This window comes from Chrysochloris asiatica, unplaced genomic scaffold (genome assembly GCF_000296735.1).
Source record: "Chrysochloris asiatica unplaced genomic scaffold, ChrAsi1.0 scaffold00002, whole genome shotgun sequence".
NCBI classification, from domain to species: Eukaryota; Metazoa; Chordata; class Mammalia; order Afrosoricida; family Chrysochloridae; genus Chrysochloris; species Chrysochloris asiatica.
Window position 1 is genome coordinate 19,867,425 of NW_006408520.1, and position 9,480 is coordinate 19,876,904.

The 9,480-nt window shown below is 39.9% G+C and overlaps 1 protein-coding gene and 1 pseudogene across 3 annotated transcripts in view; both read left to right on the forward strand.

Annotated features, from left to right (window-relative positions):
- Positions 1 to 9,480, forward strand: part of FAM69A (family with sequence similarity 69, member A) — a 215,771-nt gene that overhangs the window by 171,923 nt on the left and 34,368 nt on the right. The gene's annotated exons all lie outside the window — the stretch shown is intronic.
- LOC102822479 overlaps positions 9,000 to 9,480 on the forward strand; it is a 15,019-nt pseudogene continuing 14,538 nt past the window's right edge.

The following is a 9,480-nucleotide window of genomic DNA, read 5'->3' on the forward strand; positions in this document are numbered from 1 at the left end:
TTGTATTTAGAATACTTGGTGGCATAGTTTCCAGAATCACAGCAACACACAAACCACCACAGCACTACAAACTCACAGACAAGTGGTAGACTTTTACTATGGTGCCTTAAACAAAACAAAACTACATTTTCTGCCCTGAAAAAAAAACAAATTTGAGATCAGGGCTAATATCAAGTTTTTAACAAGATTCAAGTAAATATCTTCCCAAACCACAGAAACTTTACAAGTTTACAGGTTCGCTGCTCCACATAAAACAACAGTTTTTCGATGGATCAAGCATTTTAAGAAAGGTCAAAAAGATCTCTAAGAAGAGCCTAGAAAGACTGTTAAATCTCAACAAATGAGGAAACTATGGCTGAAATTCAGAAACTAATGAAGAACTAATGAAGTATAGCTACTGAAGTTGAGATCTCATATGGTTTGGCATTTTCAATTTTAAGCAAACATCTTGGCTTTAGCAAGCTTCCATCTCAATGAGTACCAGTAGCATTATGCTAAGATCAGCTGGCCAAAGAGCTGATCTTTCCATCAGTCTTTTAAATAAGATCAAAGCAAATGAAGACAGTTTTACAGAAAAAAATTATAACTAAGGACAACTCTTAGATTTACTGATACTATGAAAAGAGCCCTGGTGATGCTGTAGGATAAACACTGTACTGCTAACCCGAAGGTTGGCAGTTCAAATCTACCAGCCACTATGCATGAGAGGTGAGAATTTGTGCTCCCATAAAGATTTACAGCCTTGGAAACCCAATACAGGGTTGCTATGAGTTGATGGCAATGTGTTTGGTTTTCTTGGTATTTTTGGTTTTCTTCAGAGAGCAAGGTCCAACCAAGTGACTTCTGAGGGGATCTGCTAAGCCAGTTAAATGCAAAGCAGAGACCAGCTTAGAAGCTTATTAAGACTTGTTTTTGGAATTCCAGAGGGGTCATTTTGATAGATTTTCTTGAAAGACAGTCATGGGGGGTTATTATGAAAAAGATTTAACAAAATTTAAAACTGCAATTGTGAGAAAGCCCAGAAAGTTGCACTGAGTCTTTTTTTTTTTTTTTTTTTTACCATCCCAACAATGAACCTGTTACGAGTTGGGCTGCTAACCTCAAGGTCATCAATTTGATACTACCAGTAGTTCTACAGGAGAAAGATAAGGCTTTCTGCTCCCATAAAGATTTACAGCCTCAGAAACCCTATACAGGGTTGCTGTGGGTCAGAACCAATTCGGTGGCACTTGACAACAACAACAACAACAGTGAACATTTTTCAAGGTAAAGTAAATCTTTACAGAGGCAGACTACCTCATCTTTCTCCTGTGGAACAACTGGTGGGTTCCAACCTTTTGGTTAGCTGCTGAATCCTTAACCACTGCTCCACCAGGGCTCCTTGAGGTGAAGTTAAAAATCTAAACCAAATTTGGGGACTTCCAGTTTTGGCAACAGCAGAGCAGAGTCAGGTAGGACAGGCTCCGTGGGGGAGGAACTGAAAACCCAGAGAAGCTGCTTTGACAGAACAGCACCAGAGCTCTGGATCTAGCATAAGGTTCAGGGCATCAGTTTCCCTCAACCGCCAATGGAAAAATCATGGTATAAAAGAAAATACTGCGATTTAGGAACCTGTCAAAGCACGGGACTCCCTCTGCAGCCATCCAGCCCAGGCAGAGGTCAGAGGGCGGGGTTATAGCCAGACCAGCACAGTGAACCAGTGCTAAAAGCAGCACAGTGACATTTGCAAAAGGAGGTGTAGGGGATGCTACACATTTTTTCCTTCTCTTCCCTGTCACACCTTCTTTGCCCAGCCTGGCCCGTCAGGTGGGTGGGTGCACACCCCTAAAAAAGTCCAGCATTGACACCACAGCTTTCCCACAGCACAGAGAGAAAGAGCCCAATCAGTCCAAGGGCAAATTCTTTGGCTGCTGCTTTTGACTTCTGCCTGTGGATCCCAGCCCTAAAGTTAACTTGTGCAGGACCCTTTACTCCTGTCTATCCAGCAAGGAAAAAGGGCAGGTTTGGCCTGACAGACAAACCATATGAACCATCTGTAAAACCCCAACATAAAAAGATGCAACTATTTCAAGAATTAACTCTGTGCACACACAGATACCTAACTGACCTTCAGAGACAAAAATAGTAGACAATCTTTCTCTCATTAAGTTCTCAGTATCTATCTGTGCACCTCTGTGGTGGTGACTAGAGGAGGGGCATGAGTGATCTGACACCCCACGCACCACAGAAGGCTTCTACGGGGCACACATACTGCCTGTGTAGCAAGGTGACTGGCCAGTCGGCCACAGTTTTATTTTTGTTTCAAAATAGTGATTTTTGTCTCTGCTTTTATATTGCTTCTGCTTTTGGGCCTTTTGATCACACACTTTTCCTGGAGGTGGGAGCTTTTTCTCCCTATGCTACCCAAGAAGAGTCAGCAATCATGGCCATATAGCAAAGTTACAATCATACCCCATATGTCTCCACCATTGAGACAAGAGCCAATAAGAGCAGCTAAGCATTACATTAAAAAAAAAACAGTCTATCTTCTGATCATATCCACCAGGATACAACCAGTAAGCTTAATAACACAACAACAAATATTCATTTAAGCATTAAAAACCCACACAACTACTGGAAATGACCAACAAAAGATCTCAACATATCTCCAAAAACAGAAAAGAGTAACTGAGACAAACAAAGGCTGTCCAGAAGAGGAAGAGCAGGTTCTGGATTTAACTGAGGTGGAATTCAGAAGAATGATATGGAAACAAATGATTCGAAAAGGGGTGAAGGAAAATAAGGAAGAAGTCAGAAAATTACTATAAGAGCAATCAAACAAGATCGATACAGCATTGGAAACAATTGAAAACCTGCAAAAAGAGGTCCAGATGATTAATAATAAAATATCAGAAATGGAAAATACACTGAAAGGGGAAAGGAGCAGAATTGAAGAGATGGAAGCCAGAACCAGAGAGCTGGAGGACAAATCTCTCAATACTGCTAAGATAGAAGGTCAAGCAGAAAAAAAGATTAAAAAAATCTGAGGAGAGTCTTAAGATTCATGCTGTATAACATGAAGAGGAACAACTTAAGGATTATTGGCATTCTGGAACAGGAAGAATAAGAGAACTCCACAGAGGAGATAGTTGAAGACTTTCTGGAAGAACATTTCCGTAACATCTTGAAAGATGAGAAGATAAACATTCAAAAAGCTGAACATACCCCAGGAAGGATAGACGCCAAAAGAAAATCACCAAGACACATAATAATCAAGCTCTCCAAAATCAAAGTCAAGGAGAGAATACTAAAAGCAGCCAGAGAAAACAGAAATGTTACTTACAAAGGCAAGCAAAGCATATTAAGCTCTGACTATTCAGCAGAAACCAAGCAAGCAAGAAGGCAATGGGTAGACATATACAAAATCCTAAAAGAAAAAACTGCCAACCAAGAATTGTTTATCCAGCAAAACTGTCAATCAAATACGAAGTTGCAATCAAAACATTACAGGATAATGAGAAACTAAGAGATTTTGTCAAAGCCAATCCAGCACTTCAAAGCATCCTAAAGAGAGTACTTTGGCCTGAAAACCAACAGACAACAACCAGAGACTGACAAGCATCGCAACATCACCTGAAACTCAGATGATGGATAGCAGAGTCCAGAACAGAACAAAACTACAACAAAGAATTCAAAGGAGTAGGGAGGTCAACTGAATATCAAAATAATATCAATGTCAAAGAAGGGCAAAATGCAGGAACAGAGCTCCAGGTGGTGAGGAGGTCAGGTAGATTGCAGGATATAATAGATGGTCTTAAATGGAAAAAAAGTTAATAGACTATAAGGTAACCCCAAAGAATGTTAATATTTCACAACTTACCATAAAAATGAACTTCCAAGCAGAATGAGCAAACATGAAAACTAAGAAGAAACTGACAAGAAATAGGACAAAAAACACAAACTCAGCACAAGAAGGCATGCAGAACAAAGGAATGAAGAGCACTACCAAAAAATTAACATAATGGCAGCAATTAATTCATACCTATCAATAATTACATTGAATGTCAATGGATTAAATGCACCAGTGAAGAGACAGAGAGTGGCAGAATGGATAAGAAAACAAGACCCTTCAATATGCTGCCTGCAAGAGACACACCTTACACACAAAGACAAAAACAGACTAAAAGTTAAAGGATGGAAAAAAATATACCAAGCCAACTGCAACAATAAACAAGCAGGAGTGGCAATACTAATCTCCAATAAAGTAAACTTTAAGACAAAAACCAGCATAAGAGATAAAGAAGGACACTCTCTCATGATCACAGGATCAATTGAACAACATGACATAACCATAATAAATATGCTCCCAATGAAATAGCACCAAGATATATGAAGCAAACCTTACTAGAATTGAAGAAAGAAATAGATATATCTACAATTATAGTGGGATATTTTAATACACCACTTTCGAAAAGGGACAGAACAACCAGAAAGAAACTCGACAAAGTCACAGAGGAACTAAACAGTACAATCAACCAATTTGACCTCATAGATGTGTACAGAGCATTCAGCCCAACAACAACACAATATATTTTCTTCGCCAGTGCATATGTAATATTCTCCAGAATTGACCATGTGTTAGATCGCAAAGCAAGACTCCATAAATTTACAAACATCAAACCGGTACAAAGCATCTTTTCAGACCACAATGCTATAAAACTAGAACTCAACAATAAGAAGACTAAGGAAATAAAGTTGAATACTTGGAAACTGAATAACACCCTGCTGAAAAGCGACTGGGTAAAAGAAGAAATTAAACATGAATTCATAAAGTTCTAGAAACAAACAAGAATGGAAACACAACATACCAAAATCTTTGGGACATGGTGAAAGTGGTGCTAAGAGGATAATTTATTGCAATAAATGCGCACATCCAAAAAGAGGAAAGACCAAAATTAACACATTAATTAACACAGCATCTCCAACAATTAGAAACAGATCAACAGAGGGAACTTATGGTCACCAAAAGAAAAGAAATAATAAAGAGAAGAGCAGAAATAAATGAGATGGAAAACAGAAAAACTATAGAAAGAATCAACAGGACAAGAAGCTGGTTCTTTGAAAGGATTAATAAAATTGACAAACCATTGTCAAACCTAACCAAAGAAAAGAGGGAGAAGACACAAATAACACACATTAGAAACCACATGGGCGATGTCACAATGGAACCAAAGGAAATCAAAAGGATAATAACAGAATGCTATGAAGAGTTGTACTCCAACAAATTCAAAAACTTAGAAGAGATGGATACATTTTTAGAAAGACACAACCTACCTAAACTTACATAGAGTGAAGTAGAAAACTTGAACAGACCCATAAAAAAGAAGAAATTGATCTGGTCATCAAAAATCTCCCAACCAAAAGAAGTCCAGGCCCAGATGACTTCACAGGTGAGTTCTACCAAGCATTCAAGGAAGAGCTGTTACCAATTCTATTCAAATTATTCCAGAATATAGAAGATGATGGAAAACTTCTTAATATTTTAATGAAGCAAGCATAGCCCTCATACCAAAACCAGGGAAGAACATCACTAAAAAAGAAAATTATAGACCAATATACCTCATGAACATAGATGGGAAAATTATCAACAAAATCCTAGCCAGCAGAATCCAACACCACATCAAAAAATAATACATCATGACCAAGTGGGTTTCATAAAAGGGATGAAAGGGTGGTTCAACATTAGAAGAACAATCAATGTAGTCTACCATATAAATAAGAAAAGGAAAAGAATCACATGATCATATCTATTAATGCAGAAAAGGCATTTGACAAAATCCAACATCCATTCATGATAAGAACACTCAAAAATGAACGAATTGAAGGGAAATTTCTCAACAGAATCAAGAGCATATATACAAAACCAACAGCCTACATCACTCTCAATGGAGAGAAACTGAAAGCCTTCCTTCCCTCTGTGAACGGGAACCAGACAAGGATGCCCTTTTTCACCACTCCTATTCAATATTGTTTTGGACGTCTTAGCCAGAGCTATATGGCAACATAGGGAAAGTAAAGGAATCAAAATTGGCAAAGAGGAAATAAAACTCTATTTGCAGACGATATGGTCCTATACATAGAAAACCTCAAAGACTCAGTAAAAAAGCTACTAGACCTCATTGGAAGTTTCAGCAAAGTGGCAGCAAAGGACCTATACAAAGAAAATTACAAAATACTACTATAAGAAACCAAAAGAAACTTACAGAAGTGGAAGAACATACCATGTTCCTGGATAGGAAGAATCAACATTGTGAAAATGTCAGTACTGCCCAAAGCAATTTCCACATATAATGCAATCCCAATCCAGATTCCAACAACATTCTTTAAAGAGATGGAAAAGACAATGACAAACTTTATATGGAAAGGAAAGAGACCCAGGATAAGCAAAGCACTGCTTAAGAAGAACAACAAGATTGAAGGCCTCTCACTCCCTGATTTCAAAATTTACATGGCTACAGTGGTCTAAACAGCCTGGTACTGGCACAATATGACAGATACCTTGATCGATGGAACAGAATTGAGAATCCAGAAATTAACCCATCCACATGCAGCCAACTGATTTTCGACAAAGTGCCTAGGTATGTTACATAGGCAGGTGATAGTCTCTTTAACAGATGGTGCTGGCAGAACTGGAAAGAATATACAAAAGATTGAAATAAGACCTTTACCTCACGCTCTATACAAAACCGAACTCAGTATGGATTAAAGACCTAAATGTGAATCCCAAAATTATGAAGGTCATAAAGGAAAAAATAGAGACAAATGTAAGGGCTCTAATTCAGGACATACACAGACTACCAAACATTTTGAAAAGTACACAAACAAAAGTAGACAAAATAGATGATTGGGATGTACTAAAAAGTAAAAACTTATGTGCATCAAAAGACTTCACCAAAAGAGTAAAAAAGGAACCCACAGAATGGGAAAAAATCTTTTGCAATGACACATCAGGTAAGGGACTCATTTCCAAAATATATAGGAAACTCCAACACCTCTATAAGAAAAAGACAAATAACCCAATTAAAAAATGGGCACAGGATATGAACAGACACTTCACCAAGGAGGAGATTTGGGCAGCCAATAAACATATGAAGAAATGTTCACAATCACTAGCCATCAGAGAGATGCAAATCAAAACAACAATGAGATATCATCTCACACCAGCAATAACAGCAAAGATCAAAAAAGTAGAGGACAGTAAATGCTGGCGAGGATGCGGAAAGACTGATACCCTCCAACATTGTTGGTAGGATTACAGAATGGTCCGACCACTCTGGAAATCAATATGGTGCTTCCACAGAAGGTTGGAAATAGAAATACCTTATGATCCAGCAATTCCTTTACTTGGTATTTACCCACAAGAAATAGGAGCCATACATGAGTAGATATATGCACACCAATGTTCATAGCAGCACTATTTACAGTAGCAAAAAGATGGAGACAGCCTAAGTGCCCATCAGTTGAAAAATGGATAAACGAACTGTGGTTCATACACACAGTGAAGAACATCAAGGAAGCTGCAAGCCACCGCATAACATGGATGAACTTTGAGGACATTATGCTGAGTGAAATTAGTCAGTCACAAAAGGAGAAATACTACATAAGACCATTATTATAAAAGACTAAGAAAAAGAACCCACACTAAAAGGGGGGGGAAAAATATATATATATAATTGCTGATCACTGGGAAGAATGGGATGAGAGGAGGGGAGGGAGGGAGGGGGAGATAGAGCACAGGGTAGGGAATAGACACAGTATAGCTTGGGTGCTGGGGGTGGGGGGTGGTGGATAATACACAAGAAGTGGGAGGTTAATGGAAGAACAAGGCAGATGGGAGAACAATTAGGCAGGTTTGCATGGGCTAAGTGGGACAGAGGTGAATGATGATATATGCACAACCTTGGAACAGCAGGGCTTCAGGATACAGGGATTGAGGCATGGTTTGAATGGTTTGTAAAACAAGGTAATAATGTTAAGATGCTTGGCTGTCTGTTGAATTTTGGTTTCCCTTGCCTACTATTGTGAAATAGACACTGGAGGGTGAGAGAAAGGAATAGCCAGAAACATCACTATAGAAATCTTGTAAGTCCATCTTCAGCCTGTAACTGATTGGGAATACCTTATAGGGGGCTAGAAGTTGCCCAGTGAAAAAGACCTCCTGTGGAGCTTTTGCATTGCACAAGACCATAGGTGGAAACCAGAACCCCATCCAGAATTGTCGGAGGTGGGAAATTTCCACTTGAAAGGACAAGTAGCCCAGCTTGGAGAAGCTAGAAGAACAGAAGATACTTTGTGAAAGAAAGACCAGCAGGAAAAATCAGAACCATAATGGCAGTCTGATTGATGACTACAAGAACAAGTAAGCTGTTCTCCCAGGAGCCATCAAGGCAAGTGGCTGGGTCCCCTCAGAGCAAACTCCCTTCCAAGACTAAGACTCAAGGGGAGTACACGAGCAGGCATGTGGTCTGGCTGGTGACCACATTGGTCAGCGATAAGGGGAAGAGGGGGAAAAACAGCAATGAAGTTGGGATCTAAGTCCGACCACATTCAATAGACCCCTGTGAACCTGGGTGGAGACCTGGATGGTCAGCAGCACGGAAAGCCCCGGGGACTCCTGGGCCCAGAGATAGTGACATGGCCACAGAGGACTAGAGCGGAGATTGAAGCATCTAGTGATATGAAGTGAGGCGAGATGCACAAGAACACCCATACTTGCAGATAGTACCCACTTGACATGACTTTGATGGCTGGATGATCAGAACGCGACTAGAAGAAGAAAGAAGAGGGAAGAAAAATAAAAAGAGTATCCCACTACAATTTGATGAACTTGACCTATACATATGGATGTAGTAGCTCAAAAAAGGGAACAAATCTTTACAGCAAGATACTCCCACCCCCTCAGTACACAGGGTTGACAGGGATGGGAAACTTAGACATTGGCTACCCAAAGTGTCGGGGGGATGGGGCCTATAAAGGCAAGAAGTGACTGGCTTGCAAGCTTTCAAGAGGGAGCCTAGTTCCAGAAGGGGCAGGGACCAGGATGGCAAAAGGAAATGGGGATAAGACTCTTGTGGTACAATAGTGAATAATTGCCATCAGGCCTGACTGTGAGGGTCAGAAATGTAAAGGTACATGTTTTTTGACAAAAGGAGGGGAGTGATTGATTTTGTAGCCCAGGAGCGGAGGTTCCTGGGACCATCAAGTAAGACAGCAGAGGGTGTGACCCTACCCCAAGAGGCAGTGATACCAGGGATTGAGACTGAGAAGATGACATGGAGAGATGTTGTGGCTGGGGACACTGAACTCAGGGAGGGAGAGGGGCTATGTGCTGATGGCCAGGGAGCGGGCCTGTGGGGTGTACCCTTTGGTTATTTGATGATGCATGGAGGGGATTGTAATCATTGCAATGAAATGAAATACAATAGGATGAATGTAAAACTG